The following is a 14,783-nucleotide window of genomic DNA, read 5'->3' as shown; positions in this document are numbered from 1 at the left end:
CTAATGCAGTTTTGTTGGCCAAACAAAATACAACACAAAAATATTCCACCAGAGCACTGGCTGAAAGAAGAGCAGTTCTACAATCTCCAGGGAAGAGACGGGCAGGACATTTGTAAATAATAAGCCACATCTAAGAAACAGCCATGCAACGTTTCTCTACTACAGAGATGCAAAAGAAAGCTACAGATGATTCGGAATGGAAGTACATTCCAGAGAATGGTTTACAAGACAGTCATGTCTGATACCCCAGTTTTTCAGTTCAACCTTGTGGAGTTTGTTAAGGACGTGTAAAAGGTTGCACATTTAAAGGTGTATCATCAAGTACAAATATGGAATTCACTCACTTTCCAGAAGCTTAGTTTACCAGCCATAGTTGAGTGCATATGTATGTACACTTGTCTCAATTTGAGATCTCTTAATCCCACAAATCAATTCAACTCAAAAGGTGGAGAATCACACAGGTGGCCTTTCTGACCCTAGGAGTGACGATAATGGCTGGTGATACCTCTTCTCCTTCCCGACTTCCTGGGTGTTCTTTTCACTGCTGGTGAGATCATGTGAGGGGAGGCGGAGAGACGGGACAAGCATAGGGAAATGTAGAGCAGTAACCAGGGACACGCTCGGAATGAGGATGAGCGGAAAGGCAAGGATAGCAGAGGCAGGAGGGGAGAGAAGGCGACGGGGGAGACTGGGTTCCACTCCCCAGCAGTGAGGGAGAGGGGCGGTGATGGAGCACTGCAGACAGAATGCAGCAGACACTGCAGTGGAGTTCAGGAAAAGAAAGAAGAGGAAGGTGATGGTGGGAGGTCAAAGTGACAGACATGAGGGAGGGCGGCAGGGAGAGGGGTCTGTGTTAACACGTGTAAGAGAGGAGGTGAGGAAGACTCCAGCGTTTCCAGCCCGGCCTCTTGATCTCCACTGGTGTGTTTACTTTTGGTTTCCTGTACATTTCATGTAAACAAAAAGAAGTCTCCGGGAAATTATAAAATCACTGCACTTTGTTATTGTGGAAGGAAAACAGCCCCAAGGGCCTTCGTGGCCCCATACCCTGCGGAGCATCTGCACAGAAACAGAACCGGGCGTGGAGCCGGCAGGAGGCGTCTGGTGCCCATCTGAGAGAAGGGACACGCCGGGAAGTCTAAACAGGGAAGAAGCTAATGTGTGTTGAAACGTTTGGGCTGACTTTCCAATCCATAAATTTAATCCCTCCAGAGCGCTGGTTGTTTTATCACCTGAAATGTACATCATCTCACTGTCAATTAGAAAACACCAGGCGTCATTCAGAGCTCTCTGGGAGGTACCATGGACAGGCAGCATGTTTCCCCTTGAGAAAAAAATTACTTGAAAAACTATCTCAAGGATCACGCTGAAAAGTTTCTTGGCAGATTCTTTTCTCTTTGGCACAATGCTGGCATCTGTTTTAAAATATAATTCTCTGGCTCCGTTTGTACCAAATAACACCACAGTGACACTAACCCCATCCACACTGTAAGCCACCAACAGTGAATTCAGGGCACTGTGATGGCCAGAGCTGTACTGATCTTGGTTTCCAGATAATGAAAACACACCCAGGGAGCAAAGGTTTTAAAAAACAAAGAAATTAAAGAACTATTTGCTGTGCTGTGCTGCGTGTGTTTTGTTAGAGGAAAGGGACTTACAGTCTAGCCTGTTTATATAAATCCAGTTTTCCACGTAATTTATGCCAATTACATAACACATTACTTGTCACTTTTCCTTGCCATGCAGCCATGCACAAATGGTTCTTAGGATAATCCAATATAGCAGGAATTGATCAAAGGGAGACTGCCAAAGCAAGTGAAAGAAAAGTGGAAATCTTTTCATACTGCTAGGAAAAGGAGATGAATGTAGATTAAAGGAGCAAATTCAGGAAAAATAATCTCAAAATGAAGTCAGGAGGGTTTAGGTTAAAATTTCCCCTTTATAAAAAAGTTTGAGTCTCTACCATGCCCCACAAGGGTGACTCAGAGTGGAGGTGCTGGCTCTGGGAGCACAACTTGTCACGGACAGTGTTCGATGCCTGGGGTTTCAAGCTCTCGCAGCACACTGGTGGTCCACAGGCTGGTCTCTCTCAGCACTGATGTTTATGATATGGCAATGTTTTCAAGCATGTACTGATGACATGTAATTGAATTCAGACACCAGCTTAGAGCAGTGTGTCAGGAGCAGTGCCATTTGCGGGATGGGGAAGGCACCTACTGTGGTGACCACTGGGGTCTGAGAGAAGAAGCTTTTAGAGGACTGAATAAGAAATCTGTTTCAGATGTCCAAACGGACAGAAGAACCTCCCTCTTTTTCCATTAATCCCAACATGAAAACATGACGAGGTGGGAAGGGCGCTAATGAGAAGCTTCAGGAACAACCACTCCCTTCTCCAGCAATATTCTGATTTCAGAAATCCAAAAGCAGCCTGTTCTCCCCACCCTCCGTTATCCAAACACCATCCTTAGTTAAACCCCCCATCCTGTCAATCTGCCTTTGCAAACACACCCTCCTTTTCCAGAAATACTTCCTTTCATCACTAAACCCTCTTCAGCCTCCTGAATCTCTGCAAAGAAGCCACACCTCTCCACACAACCTCATGCCCACTGGTAAACACCTCCTCCCAGCAAATATTCCCAGATCCTCTCTTCTTCAAATGTCACCTCCCATGCAGTTTCTGCAAGCACCCGTACGCCTGGACCTTCCCACTGTCTCAATGTCCATTCCCATAGAACTTTCTCGTCTCCCACTCATGCAACCTGGCTTCCTAAACTCTGCTCCTTTAAACTCTTCCTCCACATTCAAGATTTTATATCAGCGCAGAGAAGAAAAAACAAATAAAACCAAAATTCTGTTAGTAGACACAGTACCCTTACTGTTTTCTTTTTCTTTTTTGCAAATAAACATAGTGGCAAATAGATTGCCATCCTTTGCTCATTGTATCATGTTCTTTGTCATTTAAAGATCTACATGTTTGAACAAAATAATTATTATCCATTAGATACATGTAGATGGGTTGATGATCTCCAAGGAGGGCATTTTTATCATTCAAAAAGATCCAAAAAAGCAGTTCTGCAGGAATAAGTGCATTTTAATGGCAGAATTAGGATGTTTTATTTTGCAGACTGAGCCTATTATATCAGTAAATCTTACTGTGTAGACACACACACACACAGCCACAGACACACACAGTCCACCTGCCCACAGCAGACTAAAAAGCATAAAGGCTTTGTGACTGCCAGAAGAGACTTTTCACAACCTGGGCAAGCTGAGGCATCCTCAGAATTTGCCAGGTGTCAGGGTGATGCTCGGCAGGGCTGGGGAAAAAGGAAGGGCCACTGGAATGCTGATATGTGTCTCAGAACGCTGATTGCAGTTTCTTTCTTGGTTTTCTTTTTTTTTAACTCTTTAATTTTTACTTGATTGTGTTCTGAAAACATCTAAAAGAAGAGGTAAGGGAGACCATGAAAGAAAGAACAAAAGTATCAGACAATGGCACAGGGAGGCAGGAGGACAGAAGGGAGTGGGCAGTGATGGGAGGGGGATGTGGTTATGAGAACATTTAATGCAGACAGTGGAAGAAAGGAAAATAAGTTAAAAAAAAAAAAAGGTTCAGCTCCTTCCTATCACAATAAAGGAGTATAACCCCATGCTACCATTCCCTGTCACCTCTAGCCCCCTGAAGTCTAAGCTCCATCAAAAAAAAAGAATTCCACATGGTACCCAGTGGTTCCTAAAGGTAATCGCAGTCAATAGCAATACCCATACTTCAAATGAGGATCTTTATCTCCTGTGATCAGAGGCTCTTTTTAAATAAGTCTAGATTGTTTTATCTTAGGAATTCTTAAGAATCTTAGAGGACTCTTAGTGAGGAGGGTAAAGTATCACGTACAGGGATTTTAAACACTTTAGTGAGAGCCCCTCAAATAAGACTTGTCCGCATGAACTTTAAAATATTCTTTAGACTATCCAAGGAATTTGGCTGCGTGTTTCCTGTGATAACTCTCTTCAGCCAGTGAGGAAGGCAGGGGAGGAAAGACAGAAAGTAGGAGCAACCTCAAAACACATTTGTGTTATTCCAATTCTTTTCCCATGTGCAGAACTCCAGGCTTTTACCTAAATATTTAAGATGTGACTTTTACCAACTGGACTCACAGTTGTGTTTATATCATTATTAAAGAAGCTTTACCAATATTTAAAGAAGACACAATATTAATTTAATAAGCACAATGATGTGGTAGGAAAGTTCACAGATTTAAAGCACGCTGTCTCCGATGACAGAAAACAGAAGGAACAGGGGAATATATTAAACAGCATGATGGAGATGCTATCACTAAAATCTAAAATATGAGAAAGTCTACAGAAAAATAAAAAAAACCAATGTCTTTAACCAGGAAATGGTAAGGAAAAAACAAAACAAAACAAGAGAGGGAACCGTTCTAGATTAAAAGAAACTCGGGAGACACACAAGTTAAATGCCATGTGTAGACCTTGTATGAATCCTGTTTTAAACAACCCAACTATTAAACAAAAATTCTATGTGACAGAGAATCTGAACACTGACTGGAAAAAAGATCTTTTAATTACTACCATTTTTAGGTGTGATAATGATACTGCTATACTTTTTAAAAGTCCTAAGCTCTTAGGTTTACATTTTTAATTATTTTTGAATAAAATACTACAGGATGTGGAATTTGCTTTGTAACCATCTATGTTGGGGGGAGGGGGGTAAAGTCTACAGATGAAACAAGATTAGCGTGTATTGAAACTGAATGTTGGGTACATGAGCTTTCACTGTATTATTCTTTAAATTTTTGTGTTTAAAATTTTCCATAATAAAATATTTGAAAAATAAAAGATGTGTGTGCATCCTGAAAATCAATATGAATAAAAATATATTAGTAAGTATTGGCAAAAATTACAGTGAAGGATGTGTTCTTTACAAAGAACGCTTTACAAAGGAAGATGTGTTCATACTTCTACGTGATTTTTTTAAAGTATAAAATACTAACTCTCTATCATGTTGAATTAAGCTCCTAAAAGCCAATTTTTTTAAGTACCTTGGAGCAGTTTGAAAGAAAATGCACTGTCCAGATTACAAGTATCAGACCATTATATTTAGGATATTTACAAGATAATGGTAGGTGGGGTTACTAAGTTTCACCACTACATGTGCCCAAATAAAAACCACCTCTTCAGAAAGTTGAAAAATAAACACAAAACCAGCCAAACCTGCCATATCTTGAAGAACTGCAGCCTCAGAAAACATTAACACACACACATACCTTAACATATTTATGCTAAGAGAGAGACTGACATACCTCATATATTCTTAAATTATGTGATGGCTTCTCTGAAAGTGGCAGAGTTCTTTAGGAAGGAAATCAAACCTGTATTTTCAGTGTTCCTTAATGAATCCTGAGAGTCTTAGTCCAAAATAAAGGTTATTAAAACTTTCCCAAATAAAGCAAATGTTTATAGATGTTTCCTGGCCTTTGGCATAATTCATCCCCGGGTTTAGGTGATTCTGACTGTAGACCTTGAAGAATCCTCCTCTGTTATGTGATCACCACAGTGAAGACAAAGCCGAGAAGCAGAGAGGCACGGAATAACTACGTGGAGGTCCTGAGTGTCTGTGTGCGCCTGTACTTCAGATCCACTTCCTGAAGCAGGAAAAATCATCCTTTAAAAATAGTCAATTTTATGCAAGGAAAATATTGACTCTGGGATCACATGGGGATAAAGATGCTCTCTCTTGACCCTGAAACCATCACGATGGGCTGAAATTGGAAGCTGAGAGCCTCTGGGAGCAAACTCTGATCTTCACACCATCCTGTCCCCACTCCACGCTACTGATCAAAATACACTCTCTTAAGAGTCATCTTCTATTTTTCCACAGTAATATTTACCAAATCCAAACACGCTGTGTTCCCTACTCCCTTCCCTAATTTCTATAAACTGGGAAGAGTCAGGGCATAAGTAGCCTCAGGAGAGATCGAACAAACAGAAGTTGACCCCATCACCCACGGTCACAGTGCTTTTCCCCTTTAATTCAAAAGCAGAGAGAATGGGTTTTTAAAATACTATAAAATAAACAAAATAATGACACCATCTCTCCATTACTTAACTGTTGACTGTGCAAAGTGGGTGTTAGAAGACATTTAAGTTTTCCCTTTCCTGCTACCTACCTTTTAACCATTTCTTTTGCTTGGAAGGAAAAGGCAGAAGGACGTGAACCAGCAGAGATCAATAAGCAACTGACTAAATTAACTTTAATCAATGCTGTTTTCTGTATCTAGCCAAAAGACCCAATAAAGGAAATGGTTACATTAGGATGTTATTTTTATTGTAATGGCTAATCTAGTGCAAAGAATACTGGACAGGCTGCCAGGAACATGAGTCAGGAGACCCGTCCCTAGTCCCGGTTCTGCCAAAATAACCAACAGAAGCAAGAGCCGGAGCAAGACACTTGGCCTGTGTTCACCCTGTTTTAGCAGAGGTTTCCTCATGTTTAAAATGGTGAAGGTGAACTAGATGTTCTTTCGGCTCCAACTTTCTAGACTCCCAGAGATGCAAGTTAAATAACATAGGAGTGCCAGCTATCCAAAGCAGGAAATGGAAATGACCACAGAACAGAAACATGTTTTAGTGATAAGGTAGCAGCTACCTAATTGGGAAAAGATTGCACAGGCGCTGTTGCTCATGACATTCCAAGGGCATGGTAAATTATTTCAGCACAACACAGTGAGAAAAAGGCCTGCTCAGGGCTATGTTAATGTAATATAATATGGGTATTTCATTCAGCATGATGTATAAGAAATATTTTGCCTACATTCCCATGGCTTGCAATTTCCTTAATAAATCTTAGGCTGTTTTTGAAAAGCTACTTCTGCAATGATGTAAGCAGTGTGGCAGCCAGACCTCACTTCCCAGTCCCCTCTGAATATCTCTTGCCCAAGAAGCACTACTCAGGCTGCGTCTGACCTGGTCAAAAGCTTGTAGAAGCTGGCCTTCCAGTGCTTTTACCTGCCCTTGTTTTAGCAATACAGTGGTCAAGAAGCAAATCTAGGAGAAATCTTATCACCTTTAGCATTTTTGCTCTTCCATATGCTAATTCCATAAGCTTATTGCCATCTGGAGAGGTCACATGCTGCATGCAAACAAAATATTCTAAGATGATCAACACCGATTTCCACTGAACTCTAGATTTAGCAGCAAATTTTAGAAAAGACTGACCTTGCTTGAGGTCACAATATTAAATATTGGCGTGAACAAACTTTTTCTTCCCCCTTAATTTGTTAAGTAAGGAAAAGAAGTTCATCTAATAAATCAACCTACCCACACGAAGCAAAACAAGTATCTCTTGTTAAAAAAAACTCTAAAATGTCTCCATATAACTTTGCCTATTACTCTATATCTTTTTTATCTGCTTATTTGTATGGCCAGCTTCTCCAGCCCCTAGCCTTCCCACTGAATCTCAATAAAATGATTTTTATACTTGGGTTTCTTCTATTGACCACTCGCTGCTATAGGTAACAATTTTGCCTTTAAAGCAGATTCAGCACAAAGCTTCTTTTCAATGTCTAAGAAACATTCCTAAAGATCATAAAAACTGTGCAAATTAACCTTCTAGAAGATTTGAGTTCCTGGGTGGCAGAGAAAAGCTCTGCCTTAGTAAATGTTTATTTTGAAAGGATTGGAAACCTGAACTGTCCGTTTTGGTTTCACTCACTTTCAAAAGTAGAGTCACATTCACCAAATGCCAATAAGTATTTCTAGCCAACAGTTATATTAAAAAAAATAAATAAATAAACTCTTTATCTCTCCCATCCTATGATAAATAAGAATGACTAGATGAAAGGTGAAAATGAAAAGGGTATTTATACCCCTTTATTGTAGCACCTGCAGAGAGCAGACCCCTTAAAAAAGTCATCACTTCTGAATCATTTCTAAATATACTGCTATGTACTTGGCTTTGAGGTGCAACCATTGGCCAGTTGTCAAAATGATAAGAACCTACAACATTGAGGTTCAGAGCTCTTCCAAGAAAGGCACACTAAAAAAATTCTTCTATATTGCCAGAACCTCCCAGATTTGAGGGTTATAACTACCATGGCAGGACCACTTAGCACACAAGACTAGAATCCCTAATCACTGGCCTATTGGCTAATCGTATAATCGTAGTAATGTAAATGTGAGAGTGGTTAAATGTGCACAACTTTTCTGATCAACAAAAATTCACTGAGATCACTCCTTTCCATAACCAGAGCCATTCACAAATACCATGCTTTAAAAACTCTCCTAGGAAATGAACAAAAACTTTATATTACTATCATTCTCTTCCCTATTGAGTAAACAGATAGAATGGTAGAGACTGGGGGTGGAGAGAGCAGAGAAAGTGCAATGAAACAGGACTTTGGAGGTCTGGTTTGCAGGTTCTCACCAGCCAAGTGAGTGGATGCAGGTAAGAGGACTTTTGAGATTCTTTTTACCCCCTTTATTATTTTGCTCTAGTCCCTCAAAGAGCCGATTCTTAACCAAAGTTCTGTGCAAATATCGCATTCACCTTAGATAGCCACTCATCAGCTTATGAATTTCCCCCACAACTGTCCTAAAGCATGCTCATTTTCTTATATGACAGGTGTCTTTTTTAACTCTGTACTCAGGAGGCCTCTCTCATCCTCCCTTCTGTCCTATCCATTCATGCCCTCTACTCTTAACCCACGAGGCAAGGAGGGACAAAAAAAATCTCAAATGTTCTGTTTTGTACCTGGATTCAAAAGCAGCATCTGCTATGTCTGTGGAACCATCTGTTGCCCACTTTGCCACGGGAAGGATGGTGCAGGCATCAGACGTGGAGTGTCTCAGGTCACACAATAGAATTGTGCCTTTCTTGGAGCTGACACACCCAGGCATATGTTCCACAGTCACCATAGTTAATGCTACCCTTCCCCCATCAGAGTCTATTTAATTCTTCATGGAGAATGCTACCTCTAAATTCTCACAAAAGGTCAGGTCCTTTTTTTAAAAAAATTACATTTGCCCAAAAATCAGTTTCTAAATTCTCTAATCTTGGGTTGTTCCTATAACTAACGTCTATCACTCACTTGAGACCTTACTAGTCACTAACCTCTGGGCATCTCAGTTTTTGTATTTATAAAATGAAAAGATTGAACTCAGTGATTTCTGAGGCTCCCTTGCACTGTAACATTCCAAAATTCCAAAATTTTAAGCCAACTCAAAGTCAGTGAACACAAGTTCCTTCACATCTATGGTTATATTAAGACTTTTACTGCCAAGGGCAAAAGAATCTGCTGCAGACAAAAAGGTCTCTTTGTGTTGAGGAAGAACAGTCAGTTTCTTGAGGATCCAAATTAAATTAAGATCGCTAATCTTGTTAACATATGCCCTCAAGGTGCTACTCAAGTGAAGAGTTTGGGGCTGGATAATTCAGTTTGAGTGGCCTGCGCATCGTAGGATATTACATAGTATCTGAGGCCTCTACTCACTAGATGCCAGCCCAGCTGGCAATTGGGGTTGCCCCTAACTCCCAGTTTGGACAACCAAAAATGTCTCTAGACTTTGGTCAGTAACCCCTGGGGAGCAAATTCTCCCTGACCCCACCTGCCTCCATTTAGAACCACTGCTGTTAATGTGTACCAGGGCTTCAAAATAAAGCACATCACTTGAAAGTTGTTTTGTTTCAAAGAGATGACATTTACACAGTTAATAAGTAAAGTACACCAAGGCCTAACAGACAGTCAGATTTATAAAACACGTATTCCACTTGGAAGATGTACAAAACCACTGTCTTTCCAAGTTATTCATAGAACCACCTTCCTGCTAAGGGTTGAGAATTAGCATGCAAAGTTATAACCTCAACTGCTCTTTTAAAGTATTTAAAAGGAATCCCGTTTTTCACAGGAACTCCTCTAGTGCACTCCAGAATCAACCACTGCATACAGACCTCAAAATGGGGCTTTGAAGAAAATAATGAAACCCAGTGGTGGGTTTAATCACTTCAGCTCTTTTTTCCCTCTCTTGTGCAAAAGCCAGTATATAAAATGATTATGAAAAGGTTGCTAAAGCGTTCCAGCTTTGACCCAGGGTTCTTTAAGATAGGAGTTAGCAAGCTCTGAGCCTAATTTCCCAAGTATCTTTTCCTCCCCCACTTCAAACAGGAATCCAAGAGACAAACCCTAAAGTCAGTCCTCAGCCCAAAAGAACAGCAGCTGCCAGCTGCATGAAACAGACAGAAGCTTGCAAACTGACTGAAATGATGACTGCTCCTAACCAAACATCTCATTTTTCCATTTGTGAGAAAGGCTGGGATTTGCAAACCTCTGGGTCTCGGGAGGTGAAGGCTACACTAGTCAACTAAGCAAAAACTCAACTCCGCCTCAATTTTAAAGGAAACGCCAGTTATAAATGCGTTGGGGACTTTACAGAGTTTCTTAAGCACATATGTTTAAAATTCCACATTAAATATGTAACACAAAAACAGCTTTAAAAAAATTTTTTTAAATAACTTAAGTCCAGGATGTGAAAGGGGAATCATGAATAGACACAACTGTTACCTTTCAAAGAACCTTAGCTCTTTATTCAAACAAATATTTACACAATTGAGGGCAATGGTACCAGGGATGTAGCCATTCTGTTAAAACCGCGGGCAACTCTAAAGGTTTATTTATCCCAAATCCAACTACTCTGTTGCTATCCTACCGAGAACCAAGAATTCAAGTGCTCTCGGGGCAAAAGTTTAACCCTCTGAAACTGTGAACCTCATTTAGACCTCTCCCAGCTGAATTCAGGTAAGTTAGAATCTCAGACACATCTCAAACGCCTAAATTAAACCAAACTAGGAAGCTTAAAGTTACACGTCCAATACTAGAAAATAAATATCTGTAATTAATACGTTCATAACGATGAAGGGAAATGCGGCTGACACATATTTACACTAAAAGCACATTTTTATGCCTCATCTCCGAGTTCCACTCCCAGCAGCGTCTGGCTGTGACTAGCTGCGCATTCTAGAACTCCTGAGAGCTACTTCAGAGCAGCAGAAGGAAGACTTCTAGGGATGAGGGCAGGGCCAGGCGAGAGGATTTCCAGCCCAGGGCATGTCTACCAACATAAAAGGCTGCGGGCGCAGTTCCCTCTTTTACATAAGAAAAGTAGATGGGGCGCAGGTTCGACTTTCGAAGCTCTTTCAAACAGGAAACCCCAACCCTGGAAGGGACAGCCGGTCAGCTTTTTAATTTCCTGGCAGTGGCGGGAGTTAGCCAGGTCCTCGGCGCTTTAATAAGTGATGACTGCTAGAACTAAGTTGTTCAGTGCACCAGCAAACGTTTCAGTTACGCCTCAGCCGTGCCGGGCGCGGGTGAAACGGGGGTTCAGAACATTCCCCACTTCCAGCCGCTATCTCTTGGGGTTCCGAGACCGCCATGCCGTAAATTTGAGGGGGATCCAAGCCAAACTGGAATGCAGGTTCTGGGCGGTTCAAAACTCGAGAGCCCCACTCTTGAAACAAAGTGGACCAGAAGCGCAGCTAGCTAGATATTTGGGGCGGGGGGGGGTCGTCCTTGAATTCCGCGCCCACACCCTCCAGCAACCGAACTTCTTCCTCCGCCCACGGCGACAAAGCAGCTCTATCCCGAAGACCCCGATCTCTCTCTCCTTGGGAATTCCAGACTTCCAGGCAAAAGTTGCCTCCGGTCCCCCCAAATCCCTCCTGTTCCCTAGAATCGTTCTGTGAGCTTCTCTTCTACCCCGACACGCCCTCCCCAGGATCTTTCAACAGAGGTCCACCCATTCCGGGGGTTCGGGGCCCCCCAAAGCAGCGCAGCCCAGGCTCTGCTATCCCAGTCCTGGCTTTTGTCCCTGCAAGCTTGCATGAGAAGCAAAGAAACTGCGCCCCGGCACCCACTCACCGCCTCATCTTTCCTCGGAGCCGCCGCTCTCCACGCGCCCCGCCGCCCGTCGCCTGGCCCTTGCCCCCGCCTCCCTCCCTCCCTCCCTCCCTCCGGCCTCCGGCCCCCGGCCCCCGGCCCCCTGCCCCGCCGCAGCTCCAGCCGCAGCCGTCCGCGACTCCGGACTCGCGGTGTGCAGTCAGCGCGCCCCTCCCGGCCCGGGCGGCCACTGCCTCCTCTCCGCCCCCAACCCTCCGCGGCGCAAACGGGCGGCGACCAACTCGGCGGCGGGGGAGGCAGCGCCCCGGGGGAGCGGCTGGGCTGTGCGGATCCGGCGCGGCCCCCTCTGCCGCGCCGCCCACCGCCCCCTCCTCACCTGGCGCGTCCGCGCGGCCAGGTCCCAGCGGCCGGGGAGGGGAGGCGCGCTCCGGGCGCCGAGTCGCCGCGTGCGGTCCCCCTCGGGCCGCGGTGGTGGGCTCCGCGCGGCTCGGTCCCGTGCCCCGGCCCCCTTCGTAACCACCGCGGCGGGCTCCGAGGGACTCGGAGCCGTGAAGTCGGTGAAGCTCCCGGGCAGTTTGCAGTTGGGGCTGTTACTGCTGCCGGGGGGTCCTGGCCAGTCGGCCCATTACGGGACCCAGTTTCTCCCAGCCGCGTTTCCAGCCGCGCAGTAGACTTTTGTGGCAGGCTTTCTTAATGAGCTGGAAGGAGGGCGGGAGGGTCCACGTCCTCAGGCGACGATTTCCTCACCCGACGGTGATGTTTCTACTGGGAAACTCCAGGTGACCGCACCGCCTCCCAACAGTTCGCCCGCGGGCAGGTACCTGATGCGTCAGAAAAGCAGTTATGCAAAATCGTTGGAGAACAGCCTCGGCTGAGGATTTTAAACCAACTTCTACTGATTTCCTTTCAGTTATTTCTCTTGAAAGTTTTTTTTTTTATTTCCAACGTGTTTTGATCAGTTGCTGCAGCCAATGAAAACCATGCAGATGGAACGGTGGCCGCTTTCGCGGAAGGCGACCAACTGGACCCAGGGCGACCTCAGTGCCCCTCCGCACGCGGGCGTGTGACCCTCTGCCAAATCCTGAGCGACACTCTAGGCTTACAAAGGTGAAGGTCATGGCCCTCGAGGAACTCAAAACTGCAAGAAAGAGCACAATGAAATGCAAACTAACTTGTGATCAGCAATGACAAAGTATGGCTTTGGGCAGGTGGTTTTAGTTCCCAAGAACAATTTCATCTACTGTGTAGTAACAATGATACTGATGTTGCAGGATTGTTAATAAGCTTCCAGATAATGTATGCCAAGTGCCTGATACCATGAGTGACACTCAGTAGGCACTCAACAAATAGTGATTTGTTTATTAATTGCACTTATTTAATGCACTTTTCTTTTGTACAAGTAAAAATCTGACTTCTAATTTAAGGGAGTGATTCACCTATGAACTGCTTGGTGTTTTACAGAAGTTTTTTTTTTTCCTGTCCTGGCTCTTCTCCGCAGGAACATACAGGAATCAGTACACCACTTAAATACTCCAGCAGTTCTCTCTTACCTCCCACTTCATCAGTTTCCCCCTAATTATTGAATCATCCCATCACCATAAAATCATGTCCTTTCTCCCACCTTAAAAACAAAAAACTCTCTCTTGAAGCCACTTCCCTCTCCAGCCACTTGCCCTGTTTTCCTGCTCAGCCACAGCAAAACTCCTTTAAAGAGTTGTTAAGAAAAGCTGTCTCCAAGTGTTCTCTTCCCATTTATTCCAAACAGGCTTTTGCTTCTGCTCTGTCCCCTAGAACTTCTGTCAAGATCAAACTACTAGATTAGAAGTTTTCTCAGAGCTCATCTCACTTGAACCATCAGCAGAAATGAACTCTTTCTCCTCCTGGAAACGATTTTAGCTGGACTTCCACAGCGTTTTCATGGTTTTGTTTTTTTTTATTGTTGTTGTTTTTCCTACTCCATTGCTTGCTCCTTTTCAGTCCCCTTTGCTGCTCCCTTCCCTTCTCCCAGCATCTGAGCAGTGGAGTCCCCAGAGTTCAGACTTTGGACCTCTTCTCTATCTACACACACTCCCTTGGTGACCTCATCCTGTCTCATGGCGCTAAAGACTACCTATGCAGTAATGACTCCCAAATTTTGCCTCCAGCCTGACCATCTTCCCTTTAACTGCTTGCTCCAGTCTACTGCCCACTTAGGGACTTCTCCTAGGTAACATTTCTGACACTGAAATCCTGAAATTCCTCCCTCCATCTCCCTTTGCCAACTGAAGTCTTCCTCACATCAGGCCAAAAACCTTGGTGTCATCCTTGACTTTTCTGTTTCTCTCACCTTTCAAATCCAATCCATCAGAAAAAATAATTTTCAGCTCTACTTTCAAAATAAATCCAAAATTCAACTGCTTACCACCTCCACTGTTATTACCACCTAATTTACCCTCATGTCTTGACTTTATCCTCACCCTATTTCTACTTTTGCCCCCATGCAGGCAGTTCTCAACACACAGCCAAAGGGATCCTTTTTAAATATGGAGACAACTCATATCCCTCCTCTGCTCAAAACCCTGTAATGATCTTCATTTCAATCAGAGCTCAAGCTAAAAGCTGTGGAATGGCCCAGAAGGACAATATGTGATCTATCATTCTTTGACCTCAGCTCCTGCTTCCCCAACTTCCCTCACTTAGCCTCACTTCCACAATGGCTTCCTCAGTATTCCTGGACCAGATTCCTAGATGAATGTGCTCCCATCTCAGGCCCTTTAAGCTCGGTGTCCTTTCTGCCAGGAATTCCTCCCCCACCCTTAGTTATCTGCAAGGTTGGCTCCCTCACTTCCTTCAAGATGCTGCTCAAATGTCACCATGTTCCTCAGGCCTGCCCTG

The 14,783-nt window shown here is 43.8% G+C and overlaps 1 protein-coding gene across 22 annotated transcripts in view; it reads right to left on the bottom strand.

The window, feature by feature from the left end:
* Nucleotides 1-14,783, bottom strand: part of PHLDB2 (pleckstrin homology like domain family B member 2) — a 207,479-nt gene that overhangs the window by 87,742 nt on the left and 104,954 nt on the right. Inside the window, exon 2 of one of the 22 annotated variants that reach the window (XM_074363192.1) lies at nucleotides 12,286-13,047. The exons of 19 other annotated variants lie outside the window; for them this stretch is intronic. The gene's annotated coding sequence lies outside the window, so the exon portion shown is untranslated. Of the gene's footprint in view, nucleotides 1-5,321; nucleotides 5,624-11,930; nucleotides 12,085-12,285; nucleotides 13,048-14,783 lie in introns of those variants that run through there. 2 more of the 22 variants (XM_074363191.1, XM_074363193.1) reach the window with 2 other exon arrangements.

The sequence above is a fragment of the Camelus bactrianus genome, chromosome 1 (assembly GCF_048773025.1).
Source record: "Camelus bactrianus isolate YW-2024 breed Bactrian camel chromosome 1, ASM4877302v1, whole genome shotgun sequence".
In the NCBI taxonomy this organism is placed as follows: Eukaryota; Metazoa; Chordata; class Mammalia; order Artiodactyla; family Camelidae; genus Camelus; species Camelus bactrianus.
The sequence above is the reverse complement of the archived record's forward strand: the minus strand, read 5'-3'. Positions and strand labels throughout refer to the sequence as shown.